General features: G+C 42.8%; 1 pseudogene; it reads left to right on the forward strand.

The window, feature by feature from the left end:
- Window positions 1-7,877: 7,877 nt before the first annotated feature.
- On the forward strand, window positions 7,878-9,414 carry LOC104682210 (annotated as a pseudogene).
- The last annotated feature ends 1,733 nt before the right edge of the window (window positions 9,415-11,147 follow it).

An 11,147-nucleotide genomic window follows, 5' to 3' on the forward strand; every position in this document is an offset into this window, starting at 1 on the left:
CTAAAATAAATATCAATAAAAATGCTAGACAATTCAAAAACAACCAAACATGCTTTCCCTGAATAAACATAGATCTACTTCAACAATAATTACAAATTATCAATCATTGGCTTTTACTGGAGAGTTCAAATGCTTCTGCAGTTTTCTAATTATTCCTCTTCCTCTACAAAGATGTCTAATTAGCCAGTTAAATCAAAGTGTTTAGTAATGGCCCTCTGTGTAAATGAAAGCACTGGCTGTAGAAACCCACATTTCAAAAGTGCATCCCTTACTAGTTGTGTTTTATTTGAAAATGTCTTCATAGACTCTGATGTGGTGTGGATGTTTCCCCACCCAAATCTCATCTTGAACTATAGCTCCCATAATCCCCACATGTCATGGGAAGGACCCAGTGACAGGTAATTGAATAATGAGGGTGGTTTCCCCCATGCTCTTCTCATGACAGTGAATGAGTTCTCAGGAGATCTAATAATTTTATAAGGTGCTTTTCCCCTCTTCACTTTGCACTTCTCCTTTCCTGCTGCCATATGAAGAAGGACATGTTTGCTTCCTTTTCCACCACGATTGTAAGTTTCCTGAGGCCTCCCCAACCATGCTGAACTATGAATCAATTAAACATCTTTCCTTTATGAATTACTCAGTCTCAGCTACGTCTTTATGAGCAGTGCGAGAATGGACTAACACAGTCTCTGTTAAGAGGAGTCCTAAATGTCAACTCTTTTACTTAAGCCAATTCCAAAGAAAAAAAAATTTCTTTAGGAAAAAGAGGAATAAAAAGGCAAAGAGAATCTTTCGCACAAAAACTGTGCTCAGAAAATGTTTGTTGAATGACCAGGTTTAGAGATTCCAACTTGAGCCTATGTTGCCACTGCATTTCAGAAAATTCTATCTGAACATCTCAGAAAAACTGGTAAGGAAGACCTGATTAAAGTTTATTTGCTTCAGAGAATGAAGAAATTTCCAAAGAAAGTCATCCAAAAAGATAAAAATGACCCTAAAACATTGCCTTGGTTGCTGACAAAAGAACCCAAGCTGGCATTCACTTCTCATTCTCTCCTGCTGGATGCCTGTCGGGTACCCAGGAAAAGAGAGGGCTTCAGGTAAAACCTCAAGGTCCTATTTCATTAAAAATCCATACAGAAAGAGACACCAACAATGTAATGTTGATATACCTTAAAAGATTTATACACAAAATGGGAGAAAGACCTCATCCCCCACTTTGTCACAAACCATCCTGCAGTTCGGCCACTTAGAGGGCTCTGTCACACCCCTCATGTGCCCACCAGGAGACTCCAGTGCCTGACTGAGAGTTGGAACAACCCTGTGAAGACTAACTGGACATCTCACAGGCATATGTTGGAATCTCTGAAATGACCATTTCAGGGGAGCACAGATATGGTTTAAGTGGGTATCAGTGAGAGCCTGCAAAATTTGGAACAGTGCTGATAATGTGACTCTATTGTACCTACAAATTAGTGAGCCTGAGTAAACTCAGGGAACAAATAAATAACTAAGCCCCAGTCACTATAAAACACTTTTGCCTTCACACGATTTTACTTCAATCAAAATCAGAAGACTGTAATGTCACAGCCAACTGTAATGTATCAGGACGAAGGATAACAATGGGAAATATCTGAGTTTATCCTGAACAATGGTATGTGACAATTATCACTTATTCTTTAGTTCCATGGTTGCAGGAAATCAATCCAAGCAACTCCTAAGCTCCTTAAAGATTTGCTTGATTTTTTTAATAAGCATTCTGGATGGCTTCTTTCGTTTTAATGTCATCTTGTCCTATCATGTCTGATAAACAAAAAAATTAACTCAAGTTGACATCCTTCATACCAGAGACATAGAGATATTGAATTATATAAGAATGTTTCTAAATACCAGCCTTTAAATGATAACTGATCTGCAAAAAGCAAGTATTGTTTCAGACATGTCATGTCACATTTCTAACTCTTCATTCTGCATTGTGCTACATCTTGCAATGTCAGCTAACATAGAAAGCAGCAGAACACAACATGACGGGGTGACTTAAAATTGAATGAAAGCCACTATTCAAGCTGAGTATCCATTTTATGCCATCCATTAGGAAAAATATAAGGGCAAAGAATGAAAGGTTATTTTGAACCATTGTTTAAAATAAGCTATGCTTCTTTGAACACTTACATTAAATGATCTCTCTTCTCTGTATCTTTAGTCCATGATTTATTATTGTGAAAGCCAATTTAAAAAATAATCCTATGCCATTTCCCTAATCAACTTGCACTTATGTATGCTGTCAGCTCATTCCATAATATAGTTTTTGGCTTTAAATCATGGGCTTTTTAAAATTCTGGACTTGGAAAGAACCTGGGAGATGAGATAGATCAACCCATTTACTGTGCTGATGAAGAAATAATGCCAGGATGTAAAAAGATTTGTCCAAAGTCACATTGCTTTTTAGTGGCAAAGCTCCTGCTAGAACCTGCATCCCTTTTCAGTCACTGTCTCTCATTTGTACCACATAGGGCATAAGCTGCTATGAGGAGATGCAGCAAACAGAAGGGCACCTTGACATTATTTACAATAGTTTAAACAGCAGACAATTAGACCAAACATACTCTGACTGAATTTCTATTGCATTTACTTTTCTTGTCACATATCACTGATTTAAGAGACTTTGCTGTTTATTTAGGGTGGTCGAGAAACAAAATGCCTATGAATCCGATGAAATGTGCTAGGTAATAAACCAAAAGTAAAATTAATAGAAAGACCAAGAACAGACCAAGAAAAGCAAGGGTATGGGCAGGGAATCTGGAGATGAGAGACATCTGATTGCTGCCTAGCTATTGCCCCCATTTCCGAGATGGGAAACCAAGGAGGAGTCATTAGCTTGCCCAAGGTGACCAGGAAGCATATATTTATCAAATCTTCTTTCAGCTACTTTTCCAACAGCTGCTAACTAGACCTTTCCTAATTTATTCTTAATTGCCTTCCCAATATAAATAGCTCTTCTACTGAACCTATCAGTTCAAGTTAGGGTGTGAGACATAATCAAAGGAAAGAAGGACAAAGAGTAAAGAGTCATATCCTAGAAAAGCACCTCTAAAGCCTGGCTGTATTGAAAGGGGCAGAAGAGGCCTGCTTAGAGGAACTTCAGGAGAACCGTAATTCTCTCATCTATCACCAAGGCCTAAAACCACAGTTGAATTGCTGCTGCGTGTTAAGGATTTTTGTTCTTGATGCACAGATGGCCTATCCTAGAGTTTGTGCATGTTACCTTCCCATCGTTCTCATCACGTATTTGACTAAATCCAGTTCTGTCTTGCCTCCCTGCTATGCTCCCTTAGCTCTGCAACCATCTTCCATGACTATAGTCATGCTCACTTTGCTCACTTTTCAAATGTACACAAATCGTTGGTTTAATAATATACTCTCCTTTCTTGAAAATGGGGACATTTATTCAATTCAGGGCAGCTTGCATTTCCCCCAGTGTCTCTGCTCCCTCAAGTACTATCCACAGTGATTCATGTCTCCCTAGGAAGTGGACATAGGTGTCTAGACTTAAAAATCTGAGCAGGGCTCTCTGACGATCTTTTTACATATCTTGACCTTCCAGTTCCCTTACCAATTATTCTTCCTGTCTTCCTAGCCTTAAAAGCATTCTGTCTAACCTAGGAGACAGATGCAAAAGAGGACTCAAAATAGTGGCTTTTTTGTTGTTGTCCATTGACCTTGTACTGCCACAAGCACTAAGCACTGCAGATAATTTTAAAAGCCTCTTGTCCTCGTTGGTATTTTTTTCAAAAGTCTCTGTTCTCTCTGAGTCTTAACCTTTCTGCCTCTCTTCATGCAGGTTCCTGTGTGTATTTCATGTTTGTACTAGGTCATCTGCCCATCTTTTCTTTCTCTGAGCACAGCCTTTTAAACTTAAGACAACCCAAGTAGTTGGTCCTCAGCCAACTTTAGAGACTCCATAGAGTCCCCTCTTTTTATTTCATGAGGAAAGGGAACAATTTAGAATTATACCATCAGGGTTACATTTTTAGAGCCTTCTTTTTTCTCCAGAGTTATCTTGCCTGTTAGGGTCTTGGCTGTGCAGAGTCCTGAGGCAGAAGGGACCTTCATCCATTCTAGGTGATGGTCCCTTAAAGGTGGTAAGAGGTGAGACTAAAGTGATTAAGCCAGGGCTTAAGGGTTTTGATACCTTAACCTTCAGACTTTTAAAGTTAACCCTAATAATAATGAGAATGATTTCAGGGTCTCTTCTGTCTTCTGCTAAACATTGTAGGCCCATTTCATTGCCTTGCAGGAAAAGAAAGAAAAGAGTGCTCTCAGAACCCTTTGGAATAATAAGTGTTAATATTTCTGATTGAACCCATTGTGAGGAAAACCAATGGCTAAAGTGAGATTTGAAGTTGCCTGTGTTCTCAGGAGTCTGAATGCCCAACAGGCCCTACATCATCAACAGCAGAGGGGCCTGCAACAGAGTGCGAGTTTCTACACTCCAGGAAATGAATGCAGCTAATCCAGTATGGACGGGAGGCACCCACATTTTCACATCTGCCATCCACTGAGGCCTCAATGTGCATGCAAATTTGCCCCAACTCCAAGGCTCATTTGGACCCAATGATTCATCCTGGATAACGAGATGTGCCAGGTGAGCAACAGTGTCCTGAAGACTCTGCCCACCTGTGAGTCATACCTTCTGTCACAAGGCATCATGTGGCCTCTACTCACGACTCACCACTGCCAATCGCGGAGGTGCCAGTAAAGACAGGTGTTCCTGCTGCTCCTTTTGATGTCACAATGCCCCCACGACTGCTGTCAGAAATCAGTGACTGAGTCTACCTCATGCCTTCTTCCTCCCATCCTCAAACTCCCCTCTTTCCAGAGCCCATTTCCTTACTGTGAAATTGGACGGGTCTCTGCGTGCTCCAGAGAGGCCTCCAGATAGAGCATTCACAGCTCTAGCAGCCACCGCTTCAGGAAGCCACCCTGGTACCTTGGAAAGAAAACAAACTGCAGGGGAGAGCTTCTGCTTCCCTTAATCTCTATAGTTAAGCACACAGGAAAAAGACTGGGAGCAGAGTTTCAATTATTGTCAGAATTTTCCATAATCTGACAACTCATTGCTTTTGCAACATTTATAATCCCAGTCCTTGGATAGGCAGGCCTGTGCCAATTTGCATGACTGCTATTTAAAGATGAAACCCAAAAGGTATACATATGCTTCAACATGGCTGCAATTTTAGCTGTTCAGAGAACACAGCAAGATAAATAACCATGCCATGAGAAATTACAGCATTATGTACTGCAATAAATATGACAAATGATAGGCCAGATATTCATTGGCTCATAACAGTTGGCAGGCATAACCATCTGTGGATCCAAAGTTCAAACTATTTGTTTTCTCTCCTACATCTGCCTCGATATTTCCCTCCTCAGCTGGATCCTCTGGCCTTTAAGGCATCCTGGACAACCTTGTGAAACCTTTGACTTTATTAGGTTTTCATTAAGAAACATAAGACTCGCAGCAAAAAAGCAAAACTCTCTATATGTATGAAAGAGGTGGAGAAAAAAAAAAATGAGGTCTGATGTCCCTTTCTTAGTGTAGGGAGTTTTATACTTGCAAAGAATCTAAAAGCAGGAAAAGCAAACCTAAGGATAATTAAGAAAAATGATGGTGTTTGTTGCCACAGAAGAAATAAATCTTCTGTGTCTCTCGTTTATTTATTGATTAAACAAGGAACCCTGCAATGGATTTAAGTTCCTGCTTTTGTCACTAGAAAGGTAACACTAAAGTCCATTATTTCATTATGTGAAATGCTAATCTATATTTCTCATTTAGAACCTAAACCCTCTGCTTGGTGGAAATCTCACAGCTTATACCACTGATAAGAGAAAGCCTAATGAGCCCTAATGTCACCACAGCAAAACTTGTCCAATTAGACCAGCTGTTCCACAGAGAAGTACACTGTGAACCTCTAATGCAGAATCTTGACAGTTTGGAGTTGAAAATTCATGCTAAGAGAAATCAGAGTTTTAAAAAGGTATCTACTTCTAAGCACAGCTACTTCTTGCTCTTGATTCTCCCTACTAGGATATAGGAAAGGGTTCCATCAGAAAGGCAGGGGAAAAGTTTTTCAGGCAGTGAAGGATGCTAACAGAATTCTCTGTAATAGAAACCTTTTCCTTAGTTACGAACCCAACCTCGATTGAGACAGCTGGGCAGACAACGGACATTCTGATTATGAGGTATTTTGTCTTCTGTATGAATGTTTTCTCTTTCAGCACTTACTAAAATAAAGCAAAATGGTAATACCCAGGAGCAACTTTTTTTCTACTCCCCTCACACACAAAACCCCAAACCAAAAAGCCATCAAGGGCAAATTTGGTGGGAAAAAGGAAAACGCAGAATTATGCTTGGACTACCATTTCTTATCCAAGTGCTGTACCGTCACATCAACATTGTCGCAGTAAGGCAAATCTATTCAGCAATATTTATTGACCAAATGTTCATTCAGTATCTTCTTTGTATAAAATAAGTAGATTTTGTGGGATGGGGGGAGGTGGGATGGAGGTGGGGTGGAGATGCGGGTGTCAGCTAAAGATAAATCAGACAGGGTTCCACCTTTGGAAGCTTCCTGTTCATGAAGAGGAATCATTCTAGTATAAGATAGAGCTATAGGGAACACGGACAGTTCTGGGGGGCACCAGAGGAGAGACATGTTCAGCTTTGAGAATAGAATGAAGGAAGGTTTCAGGTGAGACCTGAAACAAAGGTGATACTTGAACATGCAGCTTTGAGAAAGTAGAAAGGAACAGAGGAAGAATCTCAACAAAAGTAGAAAAGTGCCTGTGAGCCAAGGAGAGTGAGTAAACGGCCAGAGTACCAGGTGAACAAACAAGCCTTGAAAATCATCTATTCACAAATACTAAGTGAGCAATTCTCTTAGTGTATGTCTGGCACTCTGGAGCGCTGAGAAGACAGAAGTGAACAAAACAAGATCTCCACTCTCACAGAGTTATATTCTAGCTGGGGAAGACAAACATTGATTAAAAAAAAAAATGTAGTGTATTACATGGTTTAAAATTATGTAAGTATAGGGGTTATAGGAAGTGTTCAGAGGAATTTCCTCAATAAAGTAACGTTGTTTTTTGAAATGGGGTCTCACTCTGTCGCCCAGGCTGGAGTGCAGTGCAGTGGCACAATCATGGATCACTGCAGCCTCCACCTGCCAGATTCAGGCGATCCCTTCTGCCTCAGCCTCCCAAGTAACTGGGACTACAGGCACAGGCTACCACGTCCAGCTTATTTTTCTATTTTTTGTAGAGAAAGGGTCTCACTATGTTGCCCAAGCTGGTCTCAAGTTCCTGGGCTCAAGCCATCCTTCCACCTTGGCCTCCCAAAGTCCTGTGATTACAGGACTGAGCCACTGCACCTGGCTGATAAGATAACTTTTGAGCAGACACCTAAAGTAAGTGAAGGGTACATTAAGTGTGTATCTTTGAGACTTACAATCCAAGCAGAGACCCTGAGGCAAGACCTGTCTAGTATGGATGGGGAAAGAGAAAGCCAGGATGGCTGGGCAAAGGTGAAGGAGGCAGGAGATGGATACCAGAGAGTTGGCCTAGGCAGAGAGTGTCCTGCCATATTCTCAGGGCTTGTCTGACAGAGTTAGAATTTGGGATTTCCTTTGAATCAGATAAGAACACTCTGGAGGGTTTAGAGCAGAGAAGTGGCATGATCTAACTGCCTTTTGAGATGAGTACTACAACTGCTGTGTAAAAGATAGACAAGAGATGGTAAGCATGGAATCTGAGAGACCAATGAGAAGACCACAGCAACAAGACAGACAAGAACAGTGCGGAAAAGAGATGATGGCGGCATGAAGGAGGAGTAAGTTGTGAATGTGAATCTTCTAAGGGCAAGAAAAGGTTTAAAACACCATTCATAGAGTGCTTATTCTTAGTTCGAATTCTTTATTTACAAAGTTTAGCTTACACAGCTGCAAGTTAGTTTGACCCTGACAATCATAATATTCAAAATGTACAACTATCAAAGTTAACTGTGATTCCTCTGAAGTCCCAGCTATACCGTTAACCTCTGCAAGCAGGACAAGAAGTGATTGCAATGGTGTTGCAGCTGATTTGACTATAGCATTAGTGACATTGTCACTAGGGACATCCTCACCCAGGGCTTTGAAACTGCAGTTCTCTCCAGTCACAGCTAAAATGAGAACACAGGTTAAAAAGCCAACTGCACTCCTCTGTTCCTGTAACTACCATTTACCATTAACCATTAAAGAAAGAATGTGATCTCTTTGTATAACAGCCACTGCTGGCCGGATGAGTATACAGAGTCTGGACTGGGCGGCGGCAGAGCCGGGGGACGGCGACAGAGGCTGAGCAGGCCGCAGGCTGGGGCCACTGGCAAAGACTATTACCAGACGCTGGGCCTGGCCCGAGGCGCCTCAGACGAGGAGGTCAAGCGGGTCTACAGCCGCCAGACGCCGCGCTACCAACCGGATAAGAACAAGGAGCCCGGCACCGAGAAGTTCAAGGAGATCGCCGAGGCCTACGACGTTGCTCAGTGACTGCTACGGGGAGGAAGGCCTAAAGGGCAGGGGCCCCAGTGGCGGTAGCGACGGTGGTGCCAATGATACCTCTTTCAGCTACACATTCCATGGAGACCCTCATGCCATGTTTGCTGAGTTCTTCGGTGGCAGAAATCCCTTTGACACCTTTTTCGGGCGGCGGAACGAGGAGGAAGGCATGGACATTGCTGACCCATTCTCTAGGTTCCCTATGGGCATTGGTGGCTTCACCAGCATGAACTTTGGCCGCTCCCGCCCTGTCCAACAGCCCACCCGAAAGAAGGAAGATCCCCCAGTCACCCACAACCTTCGAGTCTCCCTTGAAGAGGTCTACAGCAGTTGTCACAAGAAGATGAAAATCTCCCACAAGCGGCTAAACCCTGACGGAAAGAGCATTCAAAACGAAGACAAAATCTTGACCATCGAAGTGAAGAAGGGGTGGAAAGAAGGAACCAAAATCACCTTCCCCAAGGAAGGAGACTAGACCTCCAACAACATTCCAGCTGAGATCGTCTTTGTTTTAAAGGACAAACCACACAATATCTTTAAGAGAGATGGCTCTGATGTGATTTATCCTTCCAGGATCCGCCTCGGGGAGGCTCTGTGTGGCTGCACAGTGAATGTCCCCACTCTGGACGGCAGGACCATACCCATTGTATTCAAAGATGTCATCAGGCCTGCCATACTGCGAAAAGTTCCTGGAGAAGGCCTCTGCCTCCCCAAAACGCCGGAGAAACGTGGGGACCTCATTATTGAATTGGAAGTGATCTTCCCTGAAAGAATTCCCCAGATATCAAGAACGGTACTTGAGCAGATTCTTCCAACATAGCTACCTTAGCTCCCCAAGGACTGACCTGGGACCTTTCCAGAGCTCAAGGATTTCTGAACCTTTCTACCAGTTGTGGACCATGAGAGGATGCGAGCACCCAGGGAGGGCTTTTGTACTACTGAATGTTTTCCAGAGCATATATTACAATCTTTCCAAGTCATACACTAGACTTAAGTGGTTTTTCAAGCGATAGGGCATCAGGTGGTGGGAACAGCAGGAAAAGGCATTCCAGTCTGTCCCACTGGGTCCGGCAGCCCTCCCAGGATGGGCCCACATCCTCCTCCTCCAGTCCCTGTTCAGGGGTGAGAGGCAGACCAGCAGCTGGACTTGATCCCTCTGTGTCCCTTTGCTTCTGGCTGGTAGATAATGTCAACCTGCTGTCTTGGTTCCCAGACCCTGTACACTCCTCCGCTTCTGTTGTGTGATCACTTCTTGGTTTATTCTGTATTTGTCTCCCATGTCTTGCTCTTCCCTTGAAGAATTCTGTCTTCTCTTTGGCCATCTCAAATTGAGAACCTAAACTATTCCTGCAGAACTGCCTGACTGGCGCCCACAAGCAATACCTCTTATTCCAGCACCACCAAGGAAGCCAGCCTCCGGTGAGTGACTCCAGTAAGTGCAGCTACCTCTCCCTTGAGGGTCTTGGAGCCTGGACCCAGCAAGGGCCCTCCTGACCTCTGGCTCTAGTGAAGCTGAATGTCCTCACTTTTTGAGTCACACTCTTTCCATTTCTGTAAGGCAATCTTGGCACACCTGGGGCTTACCAGTGGCCCAGGTAATTTTTTGTTTCATGGACTATGGACTCTTTCAAAGGGATCTGATCTTTTTGAATTTTGCATAGCCCTAGATATAATCCCTTTTCATAAAAGGGTCTTTGCTTCTGATTACAGGAGCACTGTGGAACGTCTGTAAATATGTTTTTGTAATTCCATGTATAGTTGGTGCACACTCAAATAAAACCTGTCCCTGGCAGCCACTGCTCTCTGTATGGGGCCATAACAGAATTCTGAAGAAATCTTGGGGAGGGAGGGGGAGTTGGAACAAATATCTGTTCCCTGGAGGCCAGTCTTGCGCTCAGACCTTTAGACTCATTGTAAGTAGCCTCTGCCAACATGAGACCAAAGTGTATGACTTGTCAATGCCTCACGACAGCATTAAAGACTGATGCTAAGCCTAAAAACGCAAAAAAAAAAAAAAAAAAAAACAAACAAACAAACAAAAAACAGCCACTTCTTTTCTTCTTTCCTGGTAAATTCACCATAAACCTTCTCCAAGACAGAATTCTTCAAGGGAATAAAATGCGTGGTGTTATCTGTGCTTTTAGGCAGCAAAGAAAGAACAGGGAGTGACTGATGGCCATTTTCTCCCCATCACTAGTGTTGCCTAATGATCTATTTGCTCCACAACCTTCCAGGTGACTTAGGGATACAGCTCTCCTCACTTAGTCCTGGCTCCCTCATCTTCTCCCTCGTACCTTCATGGTACCACTCTGATTTCTATTTGTTTCACATCTCCTATCACAGTTTCATTTTATTATTAACACAAGTTATCATGTCATGGGAGAGGTACTTGCATCATGGCTTGGGTATCTCAACAGTCACATGATTGATAAACTCTTAAAATCACTCAGGTAAGACCTGCTGCAGCAGATCGAATGGAACTCATAAAGAAAACCTTATTTCTAAATGCCTGCAGCCACCTCTAGGTCAGTTTCCTTCTCTGACTCAAAAATA

This window comes from Rhinopithecus roxellana, chromosome 14, assembly GCF_007565055.1.
Source record: "Rhinopithecus roxellana isolate Shanxi Qingling chromosome 14, ASM756505v1, whole genome shotgun sequence".
Taxonomy (NCBI): domain Eukaryota; kingdom Metazoa; phylum Chordata; class Mammalia; order Primates; family Cercopithecidae; genus Rhinopithecus; species Rhinopithecus roxellana.